The 19174-nt window shown below is 44.2% G+C and overlaps 1 protein-coding gene across 1 annotated transcript in view; it reads left to right on the forward strand.

The window, feature by feature from the left end:
• LOC126547884 (visual pigment-like receptor peropsin) overlaps positions 1-19174 on the forward strand; it is a 694884-nt gene that overhangs the window by 37479 nt on the left and 638231 nt on the right. The gene's annotated exons all lie outside the window — the stretch shown is intronic.

The following is a 19174-nucleotide window of genomic DNA, read 5'->3' on the forward strand; positions in this document are numbered from 1 at the left end:
TTTACATAAGTCACTGACTTAGCGATCGCTTTCTGTAAACTTAATATTAACGCACCATCTTCATAAAGCCATCAGGTATGCGTTTTTAGATGACAAAGCATAAGGTGACCTGTACCTGTTTTCAGCTCTTCCAATAGTAATTGCGCTGGCCACATGGACCAGTAGCAACAGGGCGGCGCCCTAGAGGTTCCCACTTTTCCGGCCCAGCTTTTCCTCTAGAGTTGTTCTACTATCTCTATGAAGGGAGGTATCAGGCCTGCTTCCCTCACTCTTTTTGCTGTTCCTTCAGCAGCCGTCACTCCCTGCTGGGCTATCAGTTTCTGTCTTTTTCTTTTTTTTTAGTTCTGCGAACAGGCAGTGATCGTAGTGCGCACGACGTATTCTTCGGTATTATCTGAAATACGAAGCTGTATCTAGCCTATGTAACGTCATTGCTGCTGAGCCAGGAAGAATGGGTGACCAAGAACATGAGCTTAAGCCCGCGAAGATACGAGGTAACCAAGTCCACACTTTATCGCAACAAATGGAAAGCTTAGAATAGAGAGAAAGGGCGGTGGAGTTTGTCGCGGGTTGTTGTATGTAACAGCGAACGAGGGAGAGAAGAGTGCGAAATCATGATTTTTCCTGTCCCGAAACCGGCCGCCAGGTGCCTGGAGTGCTGGGCTGGTTGACGCTCGCGCGATAACCTTCCAATCCCGCTCGACTGTACATTGCGAGGAGGGGGTCTTCTGTGTTTGCCGCAAGATGGCTCTGCGTGTGCGCCATGCGCAGAAGAAATGTAGCGGAAACTTACTTCGCTACTCATTTAACTGCGACTTCTGTAATTTACATGCTTATAATTACCGATATACACCGCAGTATAACTTTCTACGACACGTTTCTAAGGCAACACCGCATTCACTAGAGGCGCTTTTGTCACGATTTGAACCATTGAACTCATGGCTGAGTGGTAGCGTCTCTGTCTCACACTCCGGAGACCCTGGTTCGTTTCCCACCCAGCCCACCTTGCAAGTTGTTTTTATTTATGAATTGCCTTCCAGGATTCCAACGGCGTCGACACCGGCGACACCGGTGTTTCTGCGACACGAGCACCTTAACGCTGTCGTGTTAAAAAAAGCTGCAGAGGTACGGATGGAAAATAGACTCCGTGGCCTTCTGTCAGTCTTTGAAGGTGCTGCATCGTCACACACGGTGTCTGTCAGATACAGACGTGCAACATCAGACTGTACAGTATAGCCCCACTCCCAATTGATTGCATATTCTAGTTCCTTCTAGACTGTTGTCTCTGTGAGTGAGGGATAGTCCGGATGGTCTAAGGTGCAGGAGAGCTCTGAGTTCTAGTTAAAACGAGGGCGCTCGTTAAGAAGGTGCCCGATCGTTTCACCGGACCAACAAATGAAAAATAGGGTGTTCTTGGCGCTTTCACTGACGCAGAAGTGCGCGCTTGAAAATCCTACTTTAAGCCATAAGCCTGCATGGTTTAGATGAACTCGACATTAGCTGGTCGAGTCAGAAGGTGAGCTGACCATGGGCGCTCTAACGTAGTTATTCTAATGGTTTCTATCGACGATTGGTAAAATATTAACGGGGCCACTCCTACTTCGCATGTCTCTCACGCGGCATGAGAAAAACTACGAAAGCCATCCATCTGATATGACGTCTACACACTGATTTTGCAGGATTGGGTTGAACAAAAGGTAAAAAAAATATATTTCCGATTCTACGCCTTTTTCGCCATTAGCCCTCCGCTATTGGTCTAAATGGTTTCCTTCTGCGCCCACTTAGCCAGTCTGTCACACGACGTCACAAATCCGGGAAATCTCACCACCTCAAAATGACGTCTAGGCACTAAATATGCAATAATATGCCGAATAAAACTGATCTGTTTTTTCGTAATAGCCTCAGACTGGCTTCGTTTACAAAGAAATAGAAGATGGCTGCCTGCCGATCGCTCTGCCGCTGGTTATTCGGAGCTGCCGGCACGAATGAATTTCTTTGCTTGTAATAAAAAAATTCACGTGGCAGCATAACGTTGTCGAGACCTTTAGTCACGTATACGACATCGCGATGCCAAGTATTCTTTTCTGAAGATATGTTTTAGCGGCGTTTTTAACTCTCCGCTGCATGCCGCCGCGATTTTCGGCCATCCACCGCAAGTTAAGCTGGAGGAAGTGGAGCAGACGCCGACGCCCAAATCACTTTCTTCCCCCTGTTATCTACTTTAAAGTACCAGCTCTGCCCCACCGAAACCTTGTATACTCTGCGTTCTCCTCCCCTCTTGTCAGATGATTAGATAAACAAAACCTGTCAAGGCAGACAATGCTATTCGATCTGAAAGCAAGCAAAATTGACCTCCTATAAACGTGAAGAGTGTTTGATTCGGCTGTAGAAACAATGCTAAGGGTCAACGCCCGGTTAATGCGCTGGCAGTTACGTAAATTTGATAACGGGAGATTGAAATCAAGTGAGAATGGACTTGTTTTACTTTATATCCCCCCAGCCTTGGCATTTACATGAAACCGACAACTGGGCCGCTATCTTGTACATGTTCGAAAAGCCGATGTTCGATTTTGCCTCACGCGATTGGACTAGACTGGCCTAGGCCGCGATATCGGCGCAGCCTGGGCAATCGCGCGAGGCGAAATCGAACGGCGGCTTTTCGAACGTGTACAAGATAGCGGCCCTGGTTTTCGATCCGACAAGCTCGCTTGACCGAACGTTCCTGGGTTCATTTAAACGTAGCCGTAGACCGGCTAGAAAGGTGCAGTCACCTCGTGGGACGCCAGATGTGAATTAGTATCCACAGCCTGAAGCCGTGGTGTTTCTAAACTCGGTTGAATTCTACTGATCCAGTGTTAGGTCACACGCAAGTGCACAAAGGTGATGATTAACATGAAAATAACTACGCGATGAACGATGGTTACTTATGGACTTCTTATGCCTTGCCAAGTTCTCCCTTCTGCTACAATCGAACGACTTCGTATTTTTTTTTTCTTTTTTTGGTGTGTAACTCCGCAGATGGGGCGTAATTATTTACAGGAGCCGTAGAATCTCGCCACAGACAGCGACGCGCAAACCACGCACGGAGTATTGAGTGAAAATTAATATCAAGCGCTTTGGTTAAGCCCACAACACACTTCATCGCTGCCACGATCCTTTTCAGATTCAGGGCTTCGCCGCTTCTTTGATTAGCTCGGTTTAGCTTCCGTGGAATTAATTTTTTGCAACGACCTCGTCCTCACTGCAGCGTTCAACAATCTTTAATACCTTTATACCAGCTGTGCGCTTCCGAAAGTGATGTTTTTTGCGTATAACTTTAGCTTTAGCTTATGTTGTGACAGTAAGTTGGGATATGAATTCGCTTAGCCCTTTTTAGTACTCCCGGAAGTGGCAATATTTATAAGAACAGCCTTCCATTAGACAGACGTTTCCAGAATTTCCGGTGTTCCCAGTAAGCTTCTCCCAAGCTCATCTTGCATCGCGGCCTACCGCTAGATATTCTCACCTGAATAAATTGCGAAAGAGAGCTTAAAGCATCTATCCCAATCAAGGGCCGTGAATGCGAACGCACTCTCACTTGCGCGTCCCCTGAAGGCCGAGTCCTACGTAATTCCGCGTCGCTTGCGTCACGGGGCCACTGTTATTGCTCAGTGTTTCATCAAACGCGTTGCACCGCACTCTGCTCGTGCCGCGCCATGGCATATACTGTAAGCAGTCGCTCACAAAATATCATGGACGGTGAACGATAACATCGGGACGTTACCACTTGATCGTGGCGTTCCTGGAGGTCAGTCAGTGAAGGGTTTTTGAGGTCTCTCTTGCCGATTATTCCACGGGAAAGGCGGACTGCGCAACACAGTCGCGGGTGCATAAGATATACTCAAGAAATAGCGCAGACCTCTGCATATGTGCTTCAGTTTGTACGTTTGTTTCATCTTCGACGTATTGAGAGGAATAAGAGGCGGAGGGACCGAAATGCTCCATTGAGAGTTTGAGAGTTGGATGTGTGTGCTCGCTCACTTGTCTCATTTATATATCTCAGAAGTCATGAGTGACTGCGAGGATGGGATGGGGAAGAGGTGGTATGCGAGGAGCGGAAGAGCTTTAGTACCGGCGATGTTATCAGATGTACTCCTGGCGCTGATCGTCGAATACAAACCGAGCGAGAGCGCGTAAAGATATCTTGCAGTTTGCGACCAATTCGATTGGAACCCATTCCGCGCATGCATTACGACACAGGGATGACGGTATAGGACCTCCGTGGGTGGCTCTATTTTGCGAGCCCATCTCGATGGGCAAGATTTTATTGCTTTTCCTTTTGTCAGCCACCGCGCTTTCTCCCTAATTGGTTGCAGTCCTTGCACAGAGAGCAAATCTTTGCGCTGGTGCCTCCTTGTATTCTCCTTTCTGTTGTTGCTTTTTTCGTGTTTATCGACCTACGTGTACAGTACTAAAAAATTGAAACGCGAACAATTTTTGAAATGCTCCAGTGCGTTATTTCGTTTACAGATTTATCTGAATTTATCAAACAATCACTTGCCCGCCGTGGTTGCTCAGTGGCTGTGGTGTTGGGCTCCTAAGCATGAGATCGCGGGATTGAATCACGGCGACGGCGGCCGCATTTCGATGGGGGCGACATGCGAGAACACCCGTGTACTTAGATTTCATCACCCTCAACATCAGCCTATTCATGTCCACTGCAGGACGAAGGCCTCTCCCTGCTATCTCCAATTACCCCTGTCCTGCGCCAACCGATTCCAACTAGCACCCACAAATTTCCTAATTTCGCCGCACCATCTAGTCTTCTGCCGTCCTCTACTGCGCTTCCCTTCTCTTGGTATCCATTCTGTCACCCTAATGGTGTAACGGTTATCTAGTCTGCGCATTACATGACCTGTCCGGCGCCACTTTTTTCTCTTAATGTCTATTAGAATGTCGTCTATAGCCGTTTGCTCTCTGATCCAAACCGCTCTCTTTCTGTCTCTTAAAGTTATGCCTAGCATTCTTCGTTCAATCGCTCTTTGCACTATCCTTAACTTGTTCTCAGGTTTCTTTGTCAGCCTCCAAGTCACTGCGCCGTAAGTCAGCACCGGTAAAATGCACTGATTGTATACTTTCCTTTTCAATCATAACGGTAAGCTCCCAGTCAGGAGCTCACTATGCCTGCCGTATGCGATCCAACCCATTCTTTTTCTTTTGTGAATTTCCTTCTTATGGTCAGGCTTCAGTTGACCTAGGTAACCTTACTCCTCCACATGCTCTATAGGCTGACTTACGATCTTGAACTCTTGTTCCCTTGCTAGGTTATTTATCATTATCTTTGTAATCTGCATATTAACCTTCAGCCCCACTCTTATACTCTCCCTGTTAAGGTCCTCAATCATTTGTTGTAATTTGTCTTCATTGTTGCTGAATAGAACAATGTCATCGGCAAACCGAAGGCTGTTGAGCTATTCGCCGTCGATCTTTACTCCTAAGCCTTCCCAGTTTAATAGCTTGAATACTTCTAAGCATGCAATGAATAGCATTGGAGAGATTGCCTCCTTGTCTGAGCCGTTTCTTTATAGGTATCTTCCTACTTTTCTTGTCTAGAATTAAGGTGGCTGTGGAATCTCTGTAGATATTCTCCACGGTATTTACGTAAGCGGTCTGTACTCCTTGATTACACAATGCCTCTATGACTGCTGGTATCTCTACTGAATCAAATGCTTTTTCGTAATCTATGAAAGCCATATAGAGAGGCTTATTGTACTATGCGGATGTCTCGATCACGACCTACTGGAACTCCAGACCTGCACAAATATCCGGCTTCTATGGGAGCAGCTTGCGCCCACTTTCGTTCAACCGACGGCCGTAGGTGGCGCTTTTATGACCTGTTTGTCTGCTACGCGGTGGGCGGCTGTGCGGCATAGTAACTAGTACGGCAGCTCTTGTGTTGTGACGAACTGCTTCTCTAGTTGATGATTTTTGCTAACACAGTGACAGTGATGTCACAAGGCTTTGATTGGTCACTTGGCTCCAAAAGTTGACTGCCCGAACCTAAAAAATGTCGGAGCGTGTAGTCCGCTGCTCTCTAAAATAGCGTCAGATAGCCGCTCTTATTGCCTTTTTCAAGCAGATTATTGTGAATCACATTGTGTATAGAGTTCGCAACGTACGCAACAGTTTCATTGTACACGTTGTAAAATTCGCTTCTGCGCTCTTTAGAAACTTGAAGCCACCGTAATGTTCGACGACAGAACGATTACCACTCATTTTAACTCTTAAAAGTTGTCCGTGAATGCGTCGCGAGTTCAAACAGTGAATTATGCACACAGCATCACGGCGTACGTATCTTAAGCACCACCGTTATGCTGCCGCCGTACCACGCATAAAAGCTAGCTTTACCGTTTGAAAAGAGTTCCGTGACACGATTTAAGGCCTGCAGTGCAGCACGTTTTAAAGCACTGGGATCGCTTAATTTTTTGCAAGCTTTCTACTGAGCTAGACATCCAACGATATTAAAAACAATATATGCTCACCTTCCCTTGAAACAGAATCGATCAGCCTATTGCACATATCGGGCGGAGGACTTACTCATGAATACTTTTACTATACTTTTACCAGATCATCTGCCTTTCACTACGGCACACAGCAGTAAATCCTAATGTCATCTACGACATTAGGCTGTCTGTAATCAACTAGGAAAAGCTAGGTTATCCTATGAATTTTTTAAAACAATTTTTCCAGTCTCTTAAGGAGGCTAGGAAAGGGAAATTTATGCCGTCAATCTAGCATTGCAGCGGCCACTTATGTTCGTTGTTTACATTTCTTGGACCGCTCCTCCTCTTCTAGTTTCACTATTCAAACGCAAAGCATTCGCAAATATGTCTTCTTTTGTATATTTGTGAATTTATTCATTTACCGCCAATACAAGCGCTTTGTGCCTGCCGAAATGGCAAGACAAGCGCTGAACAAATCGCAGAAGCAGACGACAGCGAACAGATTATAACTAGCGCCACTCTGCTCGTACGTTCTTTCCCTAGCGGCAAAAGGGGCGAACTAGACCAGGCGTGCTGGAGGAGGGAGATCTGTGCAGGTCTGGAGTTCAGTAGGTCGTGGTCTCGATGACCGGGTTATGACATGTATGTGATCATAGAGTAACTTTCCTGAAGCCAGCCTGCTCCCTTGGTTGACTAAAGTCCAGTGTTGTCCTTATTCTAGTGGAGCTTATTTTGGTAAATATTTTATATAATACTGTGAGTAAGCTAATGGGCCTATAACTTTTAGTTCTTTAATGTCGCCCTTTTTAAGAATTAGTATGTTTGCATTCTTCCAATTTTCTGGGACCCTTGCAGTCGATGGACACTTCGTATAGAGAGCCGCCAGTTTTCCTAGCATTATGTCGCCTCGAGCTTTGATTAAATCGACTGTTATGCCATCCTCTCCTGCCGCTTTTTCCCCGTTTCATGCCTTGAAAGGCCTTTCTGACCTCATCTCTAGTTATAGGAGGAGTTTCTGAATACTGTTCATTATTGTTTCGAATAGAGTGCTCCTGAGTCCTCTGGGTACTGTAAAGGTCAGTATACAATTCTTCCGCTGCTTTTATTATACCTTCGAGATTGCTGATTATATTACCCTGCTTATCTTTCAGTGAATATATCTTGGTTTGTGCTATGCCAAGTTTCCTTCTCACTGATTTCAGGCTGCATCCATATTTAACGGCTTCTTCAGTCTTTCTCACGTTATAATTTCTAATATCACATATTTTCGCTTTGTTGATCGGTTTTGTCAACTCCGCGAATTCTATCTTATCTCTTGAGTTGGATACTTTCATTCTTTGTCGTTCCCTTATTAGGTCCTTTGTTACTTGGGAGAGCTTGCCTACTGGTTGCCTTGGTGCCTTGCCTCACGCTTCAATTGCTGCCTTTGAAGCCAGCCTCGTTACGGTTTCATTCATTACATCTATGTCATCATCATCATCTGTGTTCTAAGGCTGCATATTTGTTTGCAAGTACCAGCCTAAATTTGTCTGCTTTTACCCTTACTGCCTATAAGTTGACCTGTTTCTTCTTCGCCAATTTTACTCTTTCTCTGTTCAAATTGAGGTGAATCCTGGCCCTCACCATCCTAAAATCACTACACTTTACCCTACCTATTACTTCTACATCCTGCACTATGCTGGGATTGGCAGAAAGTATGAAATCAATTACATTTCTTGTTTCACCATTAGGGCTTTTCCAGGTCCATTTTCTGTTGCTACGTTTCCTGAAAAAAGTGTTCATTATTCTCAGCTTATTCCTTTCTGCGAATTCTACCTGCATCTCGCCTCTAGCGTTTATAGAATGGACACCGTAGTTGGCAATTGCCTGTTTGCTTTTTCCCCGCCTGCTTTTTCCCCGCCTGCTTTTTCCCCGCCTGCTTTTTCCCCGCCTGCTTTTTCCCCGCCTGCTTTTTCCCCGCCTGCTTTTTACCCGCCTGCTTTTTACCCGCCTGTGCTTTACCCGCCTGCTTTTACCCGCCTGCTTTTTCCCCACTTTTGAATTGAAGTCTCCCATTACTACTGTATACCGCATTTACACTTTTCTCATCGCTAATTCAACATCGTCATAAAACTGATCTACTTCCTCATCGTCGTAACTGGACGTTGAAGCGTAGGTTTGTACTAGCTTTAATCTATACCTCTTATCGAATTTGATTACGACTACTGCTACCCTCTCGTTGATGCTGTAGAATTCGTCAATGTTGCCCGCTATGTCTTTATGGATTAGGAATCCTACCCCGTATTGCTTCTTATCCGGGAGACCTCTATAGCAGAGGACATGACCGTTATTCAGCAATGTGTAATCCTCACCAGTTCTTCTAATCTCACTAAGGCCGATAATATCCCGAGCAATGTCTGATAGTACTTCGAAGAGACCTGCTAAGCTAGTCTGACTCGAGAGGGTTCGGGTGTTAAACGTTGCAAGGGTCAGTTTCCCTTGGCAGCCTTTCCGGACCCAGGTATTCTTAGCACCCTCTGCTGCGTTACAGGTCTGACCGCCGCCTTGGTCAGGTGCTCCGCGGTCGCTGGGGACTGAGGGCCATTGGTTCATTGAGCAGATCATTTCATTAGAGAGGTTGTGGCCGAATACTGCACCAGGGAGGCCAATTCCTGTTCTGGTGAGGGAGTGTCTTTGTTCAAGCTTAGTGGGCCTTCCTAATTTGGTTGTACCTAGATTAGTATAGCCCCACTCGCTCTCGGCATATTTCGCCGGTGTCAGGCGATTTAGATTTAGGTGCCCGTTAAAGAACCCCAGGTGGTCGAAATTTCCGCAGTGCCCCACTCATCATCATCATCATCATCATCATCATCATCAGTCTAGTTACGCCCACTGCAGGGCAAAGGCCTCTCCCGTACTTCTCCAACTACCCCGGTCATGTACTAATTGTGGCCATGTTGTCCCTGCAAACGTCTTAATGTCATCCGCCCACCTAACTTTCTGCCGCCCCCTGCTACGCTTCCCTTCCCTTGGAATCCAGTCCGTAACTCTTAGTGACCATCGGTTATCTTCCCTCCTCATTACATGTCCGGCCCATGCCCATTTCTTTTTCTTGATTTCAACTAAGATGTCGTTTACCCGCGTTTGTTGCCTCACCCAATCTGCTCTTTTCTTAGCCCTTAACGTTACACCCATCATTCTTCTTTCCATGGCTCGTTGCGTCGTCCTCAGTTTCAGCAGAACCCTTTTCGTAAGCCTCCAGGTTTCTGCCCCATATGTGAGTACTGGTAACACACAGCTGTTGTACACTTTCCTTTTGAGGGATAGTGGCAACCTGCTGTTCATGATTTGAGAATGCCTGCCAAACGCACCCCAACCCATTCTTATTCTTCTGGTTATTTCAGTCTCATGATCCGGATCCGTGGTCACTACCTGCGCTAAGTAGATGTATTCCCTTACCACTTCCAGTGCTTCGCTACCTATCGTAAACTGCTGCTCTCTTCCGAGACTGTTAAACAATACTTTAGTTTTCTGCAGATTAATTTTCAGACCCACCCTTCTGCTTTGCCTCTCCAGGTCAGTGAGCATGCATTGCAATTGGTCTCCTGAGTTACTAAGCAAGGCAATATCATCAGCGAATCGCAAGTTGCTAAGGTATTCTCCATCAACTTTTATCCCCAATTCTTCCCACTCCAGGCCTCTGAATACCTCCTGTAAACATGCTGTGAATAGCATTGGAGATATCGTATCTCCCTGTCTGACGCCTTTCTTTATAGGGATTTTGTTGCTTTCTTTGTGGAGGACTACGGTGGCTGTGGAGCCGCTATAGATATCTTCCAGTATTTTTACATATGGCTCATCTACACCCTGATTCCGTAATGCCTCCATGACTGCTGAGGTTTCGACTGAATCAAACGCTTTCTCGTAATCAATGAAAGCTATATATAAGGGTTGGTTATATTCTGCACATTTCTCTATCACTTGATTGATAGTGTGAATATGGTCTATTGTTGAGTAGCCTTTACGGAATCCTGCCTGGTCCTTTGGTTGACAGAAGTCTAAGGTGTTCCTGATTCTATTTGCGATTACCTTAGTAAATACTTTGTAGGCAACGGACAGTAAGCTGATCGGTCTATAATTTTTCAAGTCTTTGGCGTCCCCTTTCTTATGGATTAGGATTATGTTAGCGTTCTTCCAAGATTCCGGTACGCTCGAGGTTATGAGGCATCGCGTATACAGGGTGGCCAGTTTCTCTAGAACAATCTGACCACCATCCTTCAACAAATCTGCTGTTACCTGATCCTCCCCAGCTGCCGTCCCCCTTTGCATAGCTCCTAAGGCTTTCTTTACTTCTTCTGGCGTTACCTGTGGGATTTCGAATTCCTCTAGGCTATTCTCTCTTCCACTATCGTCGTGGGTGCCACTGGTACTGTATAAATCTCTATAGAACTCCTCAGCCACTTGAACTATCTCATCCATATTAGTAACGATATTGCCGGCTTTGTCTCTTAACGCACACATCTGATTCTTGCCTGTTCCTAGTTTCTTCTTCACTGTTTTTAGGCTTCCTCCGTTCCTGAGAGCCTGTTCAATTCTATCCATATTATAGTTCCTGATGCCCGCTGTCTTACGCTTGTTGATTAACTTAGAAAGTTCTGCCAGTTCTATTCTAGCTGTAGGATTAGAGGCTTTCATACATTGGCGTTTCTTGATCAGATCTTTCGTCTCCTGCGATAGCTTACTGGTTTCCTGTCTAACGGCGTTACCACCGACTTCTATTGCGCCCTCCTTAATGATGCCCATGAGATTGTCGTTCATTGCTTCAACGCTAAGGTCCTCTTCCTGAGTTAAAGCCGAATACCTGTTCTGTAGTTTGATCCGGAATTCCTCTAGTTTCCCTCTTACCGCTAACTCATTGATTGGCTTCTTGTGTATCAGTTTCTTTCGTTCCCTCCTCAAGTCTAGGCTAATTCGAGTTCTTACCATCCTGTGGTCACTGCATCGTACGTTGCCGAGCACGTCTACATCTTGAATGATGCCAGGATTCGCGCAGAGTATGAAGTCGATTTCATTTCTAGTCTCACCATTCGGGCTCCTCCACGTCCACTTTCGACTAACCCGTTTGCGGAAAAAGGTATTCATTATCCGCATATTATTCTGTTCTGCAAACTCTACTAATAATTCTCCTCTGCTATTCCTAGAGCCTATGCCATATTCCCCCACTGACTTGTCTCCAGCCTGCTTCTTGCCTACCCTGGCATTGAAGTCGCCCATCAGTATAGTGTATTTTGTTTTGACTTTACCCATCGCCGATTCTACGTCTTCATAAAAGCTTTCGACTTCCTGGTCATCATGACTAGATGTAGGAGCGTAGACCTGTACAACCTTCATTTTGTACCTCTTATTAAGTTTCACAACAAGACATGCCACCCTCTCGTTAATGCTATAGAATTCCTGTATGTTACCAGCTATTTCCTTATTAATCAGGAATCCGACTCCTAGTTCTCGTCTCTCCGCTAAGCCCCGGTAACACAGTACATGCCCGCTTTTTAGCACTGTATATGCTTCTTTTGTCCTCCTAACCTCACTGAGCCCTATTATATCCCATTTACTACCCTCTAATTCCTCCAATAACACTGCTAGACTCGCCTCACTAGATAGCGTTCTAATGTTAAACGTTACCAGGTTCAGATTCCAATGGCGGCCTGTCCGGAGCCAGGTATTCTTAGCAAGTGCCCCACTATGGCGTGCCTAATAATCAGAAAGTGGTTTGAGCTCGTAAAACCCCAGAATTTAATTTTTAAACAACCACTTGATATTTCTATTTTTTGTTTTATTTCGATTAAGGATGCGCGAGCACATAATGAAACGTCTGCTGATAAGGACCGGCTCTACGGGCGCGAAAAAAATGGAAAAAAATTATGAGAACGGATAATCAATGGAAGCGGGATGATGAATGCATGGACGGATGTGCTGATGAATGGATGGACGAATGGATGGATTTTAACTTGCCAAAGCTAAACACGGTGTATGAAAGATGCGGTAGTGGATATAGCTACGGATCAATTTTGATCACCGGGGATTCTTTACCGTGTGTATGCCGGTAGTCGAACATTTTGTTTTCCATGACGTCCCATTGAACTGTATTCGGCGTGTTCGCTTATTGAACTTGTACACTCCTGTGGTTAAAAAAAACAAGAACAAAAACACATATGGCAGTGTACAATGTCGACGAGTTCCTCTGCCTGTTTTATACTGCATGAAATGCAGCAAAGCACGCCTCTGCTAAGTTCCCAGCTCCTACCTGCCTTTGTCGTCACTAGAACAGTAGCTTGGGATTGTTGGTTTTTTACCCTGGTGTCAACAGCGCAAAACGTAGAAGGAACACGAGACGAGAAGACACCACAAGCGTTTGTGGTGTCGTTCTCAGGACCAACCTTGCCTCGAGCGATTGTATTTTTTCTTACGCATTATTACGCAAATTAGAAAATGGATCCCACATAGGGCAAGCCTACTCCAAAATTGGTAAAACTTGTTTATACACTGCTTGTTTTGCGTTAACGCTTACTTGTTTTAAACGTTGTTGCAAGAAACCAAAGTCATGCCCTTAACTTCTACCTACGGTATTAACGTGTTATGACCAAGGGCCATCCTTTGACAGCATAACACCTAAATTTCTGACTGACGAATTATTTTTTCATTATTTTTGGCTGCTTAACAAATACTTATGTGGTTCTTGATATATTTTTATGCTAAATCTAATGTGTAGACGTTTATGTTCAGGGACATGCTATTAGTCACACACCATTTCTCTACGCACTTCAGGTCTGCCGCCAATGGACAACGACAACGACGCCTCATTGGATGTCCTTGCACACAGGGCACAATCTTCCGTAAAAATTGTATCTCGGTTTCGATAACATCGCAAATATCATTAATAAAAACGAGAAAGAGAATCGGCCTCAACAGGGACCCCTGCGGCACACCACACGTGGTAGTAACATTATCTGACTTCCACTCAAAACTATTAACTCCCACTCAAAACAGCTCTTCGACTTAGCAACACTGCGTCAAAGCCGGTATATCCAAAAAGGTATTTACTCCTTCATATTACCGCTAGTCTTACTTGGTCAACCTATATCGACATTAGTAACAAGGCAAAAAAAAAAATACCTGAAATCGAAGTTTGGTTTATTTGCTCCGCTACGTTTATAATGCCACCATCCTCTCTCAAGTTAGTACTATAGAAAACACTAATACGAACGAAATTAGAGTATACATCTGCCTTATGGGGTTCCATTAACTTTATTAGCTCATTAGAACTTCTTAAGATTGCGCCACTTGTTTTATATTTTCAACTTATGATCGAATAGCTACTCCAACCACAAATAAAACCAACCTTGAATTACCAACTCTTGACATCTCCGTCGCAACGTATATCGAATCATATTGATAACCTTTATAAAACAGATATCAAACCTAGTCGCATCGACTTTCTTAAGCTCTTTTTTTTGTCTTGAATGGATTCGCCTCCCCAAAGAAATGCTACAGGGTACTAATGAACGCAAGTTTCATGCAACATGAACTAGCATGCGTTGTGTAATCTCAATTCGTTAAATAAAAAAATTAAATTATGGGGTTTTACGTGCCAAAACCACTTTCTGATTATGAGGCACGCCGTAGTGGAGGACCCCGGAAATTTCGGCCACCTGGGATTTTTTAACGTGCACCTAAATCTAAGTACACGGGTGTTTTCGCATTTCGCCCCCATCGAAATGCGGCCGCCGTGGCTGGGATTCGATCCCGCGACCTCGTGCTCAGCAGCCTAACACCATAGCCACTGAGCAACCACGGCGGGTATTCGTCAATTACTTATTATGTTACTTTATAATTCTTTGTAACGTCAGGTAATATTGTATAACTTTGAAGCTGCCTTCCTGGTGCACACTGATTGTTTCCCCTTTACCATCAGCTAAAATTGTTTGATTAGACAGCTACGATTTAATCGTTGCATTACTTCTTTATCCTTCTCCACCCACACTTTTCTGTGATGCCTTCTAGCGCCGATGCTGTAAATAAATAAATTATTAAACTGTAACAAGTATTTTTGTATGAGGAGCGGTCGCCCCCGGTTATGCATTATCATCATCAGCAGCAGCTAATTAATCAGTTGTCGTTCATAGTAGCTTATTTTTTCTGTGCATGAAAGTTTTCAGCCTTCATTACTGACATTACAACCTAAGCAATGAGTTCCTGAAACTTTTATCGCAATAGCAGATTGTATCCGAAAACAAACTGCTTATGTATTTCTGGACTCAAGCGCTAAAATAAAAAAGAAAGAAATGTGCGATGTTTTATAAATGCAGTACTTGAAATCTGCGGCGAAAGAAACAAAGCCGTGAAATATTTTTGAGATTTTAATTTCATACCTATAACCAAAAAGTTTATACGAAGAAACGATTGTGTCTTACGACATTCTCAAGCGCCTACGGTATTTTCCCTACCTGTGGAGAAGTCAGATTAACTTTCAATTGATTCAGAATTCGGCTAAGCTATCTTTCAACCGTATATATGATGGACAAATATGTGCATTACCAATAGGAAGACATGTTGAAGGGCAAAATTCTTAAAAACTTTTGCAAAATTTAACTGTGTTTAACATCTGAACAGCACATTTTTACCCTCGAACAGATAAGAAATTCAAATGAATCACATGAATTCAAGTTTCCCTTGCGAGTATTTGAAGTAAGCTTTCAGTTTTCTTTCTTGCAATTTACGATACATCACAGTTGGTGCGACTCTGACTTTAATTTCCTGTTTTACGAATAGGGCTACTGATGCACGGCAGAAACTATTTCTTTATGCAATAATACTGAAAACTGGCAGCAGAATCCGTCTCATCATCACATCGGGACAATGAGGTGTAAGTGTCGATCAATTTCTCGCCATGAGTAATATAAGAGCCCGTTTCTCGTAAATATGTATCTTGGTTCAGAACGTGTGTCTTATAAGCGGATTGTCCGCACTTTCTGTGCAGTCACTGAAGTGATTGTGAAAAACTTTCGCTGTTTAAAGGCTTCAGCCTCTCGATGACGTGCGCCAGAAATATACGCAAAGAACGCGCTTGTCCGGCGCTTCAAAGGTCGCAAGCATCCTATCAAAGTTCATGTCAAATTATCCTTCTACGGGTTAGTCGCGTCCTTGTGAAAAGAAACCGGGGAGTGACAAGAGATTTTTGAACGACGTGCTACCGCTCTTATCGTTATCACAGATGCCTCGCGCCAACGTACTGCTCTTTGTCGTGAAGCTGTGGTGGTTCATTCTTTAGAAACGCTATTTCTTTTTGTTCCGTGGCATGACTTACGTCATCAAGGCAGATTTAAAAATATAAAGATAATGAATCAGGCGGTGGTAGCCAAGCGAAATGAATGATGCCCGAGAAAGGTGGACCTATACAGTCGCGTTCTTTGGGAAGCGACGATAACGTTCTCATTTAACACACAACAGAACTTCGTACACAGTGTTTTTCCAGATAGCCTTGCAGAACGCTAATAAGACCTAATGTTATTAAACTTATAAATTTTATTGGAGACACTCTCAGATGACTTTAATATAAACATGATGATGATGATGATATGTGGTGTTTAATGGCGCAAGGGCCAGGTTTGGCCAAAGAGCGCCATGACTAGTTGTGATGTATAAATAGTTAGGAGCTCTGTAATTTCGACCGTGACTTAACCTAGGTACCTTGACGTACTTCATGTTATAATCCCAGTCAGCCTACTCACACATACAGCGCTGCTAATCACATCTACCATAGCCTCATCTACATCCCAAGAAGCAACCGCCTACCTCGATAGGTGTAAGACAGGTAGGCCTAACACAGGTCAAAATTCTAATAAGAATTCGTAGTACCAAATTAGTATGCAATCTTCAGGGATATAGATCCTATGCAGTAAACGCGAGTCTGTAGAGTATCGGACGGTAAGATTTATTTACTCTGACTATTCGTTCATGACCTGTGTCACTAAGCAAAAAGCATGCTGAGATTCTATCATTAGATTTGCGTCGTGAAGTCGCCTAACCATGCATAACTTCTAACCTTCTACCCGCCAATATTCTATCACCAAGAGCTCGGCGCTTGTCATCACGTGTAAGCCAAAAAGCAACTCGCTTTCCGAACGTATAGTAAGCATCAAAAACTTACAGAACGGACAATCTGAAAAAAAAAAAAATGTTCTATATTTGTGCTCTCTAGGCACGCAGCATGGTAGTCGAATTTTCAGCATGCACTCGTCTAGAGTAACCAACGGTTCTGCATAATTTTACTGGCTGTGAGCCTAGCTGCATTGGAAATGAACTTATTCGCAGAACCTCGGTGGCGTAAGCGTTTGACTGCCATGGTGCCATTGAGCACCAGTATTTTCTTTGTTCTGCAGACAGTTCTTTAAATAAATGGTCTTCCAGCCATCCTCATACGATGCTTACACATAATTCATTTTCAGGACAGCCATCGCAAATATGATCTATTAGGTATAGCAACCCATCTCTCATGCATTGCATCATTATAAGCACAAATTAGCTGCAGTATATATGTAAACAAATGAAGGATAATGAAATTGTCTGTGAAATTTCACTCAAATGTCAGGACTACTTCAAAACTTTACCTATCGTCTTGTGTACCTCTGTATGCTTTCTTGGAAATTGAAAGGGCGAAATTCTAGGGTGAAATTGACATTTCTTGCGGCACCACGGCAGAAGAGGGAATGTGTGGCTTAGTGGAACCCTATGTAAGGCTCGGCTTTGATTGTGCAACTCAAGCACAACGAACGAAACTTTGATTTTGTTTACAGGCAGGAGAGAAAATAACTGCTGCTCAGTGGGCGCTGGCATGATCAAAACAAAACCACCGTGCCGATGTGTGTCGTAGACGGTTCTACTAAGTAAGAAACCCTCAATGCCCTTTCTCATGTTTCCTCAATAGTTCAAACACGTTAAAGTTATGGTAGAAGAATATTCTCACAGAATAACGGAAGAATTGCACCATTAATTATATCACGGTGAAGTGACCTGACTCAGCAATATATAGTTCAGAACTGAACAACAGAATGCTATAGAGTCTGTGGTGATTGTAGCCGAGGAGAGGGTCTTCTTGCGCTACTTTATGGGCGTAACTCGGGAAGGGTCTGCATTTGGAATCGTTCTCTCATTTTACACGACTGGCTACACTAGCACGTCCGTGTGTCTTTTCGCATAATATTTCCAATACGCACCTGCGTGCGTTGTGGTAAAAAGATATGAAGACATTTAGTATTTACGAAATTTCGTGAATGTGGGAATGGTTCAAATGTGGAGACATGTGCGCTGCATATTGAGGATATAATTTTTAGATTTCGAGGTACCGGTTGGTAACTAGGCAAACAAACATGTGCAACAATTCGGACAGCCTTCATTTGCACTCAAGATTAGGTACGCAAGAATCCTCCTTTGATATAATGCGAATGCATTCCGTCAAATAGTTCAACTATATTTTTTTGTGTGAATACTACGTCTGCGGCTCCTGGCGATTTCGCCACTTTTGTGTCTTTTATTCGCGCACACTGAACGCTAATTCTTTTTTTTCTGGTACGTTTCAAACACAAGAGTCGCACAAACACGCCTTTCCCATGACACAGCTGCAGAGGCAAACATATTTCTCAGTAATTTCTTCATAAGTATTCGCCTTAAGAAAGAAATAAACTTTCAAAACGCGTCATTGGGATTTATTGCCAGAATACGTTATGTCTTAAGTGCAAGGGAAGTCCGTTCGCAATGTTTGCGAAAGCAGCCAGATTCTTTTTCTACGAAAATGTTGGTGCAGATAGAAAGAAACAAAAACCGTAACTAAATGACCTGCATTTTGTAATAAGCCATCTGGCGGAAAACTGCCTAAGTAGCGACAAAGAAGAAAGGAAGGAGCAGCTGGGCTTCGAAATTCCTAACTCGCGCTCGCGATGTCGGTGATTTTGATCTGCCGTTGTTCAGCGCGCTCGGCCATCATTTCGACCGGCTGCTGCAGGCGAAAACCAGATTTATATGTCTAGCACAATAAATTCTGCTACCTTCGTAAGAAAACTGTGATTTTGTAACGACTTTTTTGCCATTTCAAGAGCTGCTGCTGCGGCAACCAGTTGAAAGCTGAGCCATTGAGGCTGATAAATCCCCTGGAATATACCAATCGATGCAATAGTTTCATTGCAAATTGTTTTTTACTCACCAAAAGAGCTCCCAAAATGTGAACGTTTCCATACACTCCCACACTTCAAAGTTCGCCCGCAATTTGTAACGGGTTTTCGGCCGTAATTAACGGTACCGCTTGCATGAATCGTCGGGCTAGGCGCGTAGAGCCCACTACCATGGGAATATTTTGAAAGATGGCACCTATGATTAGTTACTCTCGAAAAACGGTGCTCTCCCATAGAAAACGCGCATCTGTCCAGGCGCGGCTGCTAGAGGCTCTGTTCGGCCATGTCCCTATGTTGATTGATTCAGCGTGGAGGAAAATAACTTCACTAATGCTCCTGAGGAACCGGCGTTAGGGTACCTCCCTTTTCAGGGAGTCCCCGTAGCCGCCGCGGGCCGCAGCCACGTCGGGATCGGAAGGTCGTGGTCCTCCGCCCTGTCGCAGGCCCTCTGGACAGCCCGTAGTTGCTCTGAGAGGTCGCCGCTCTTAA

The sequence above is a fragment of the Dermacentor andersoni genome, chromosome 1, assembly GCF_023375885.2.
Source record: "Dermacentor andersoni chromosome 1, qqDerAnde1_hic_scaffold, whole genome shotgun sequence".
NCBI classification, from domain to species: Eukaryota; Metazoa; Arthropoda; class Arachnida; order Ixodida; family Ixodidae; genus Dermacentor; species Dermacentor andersoni.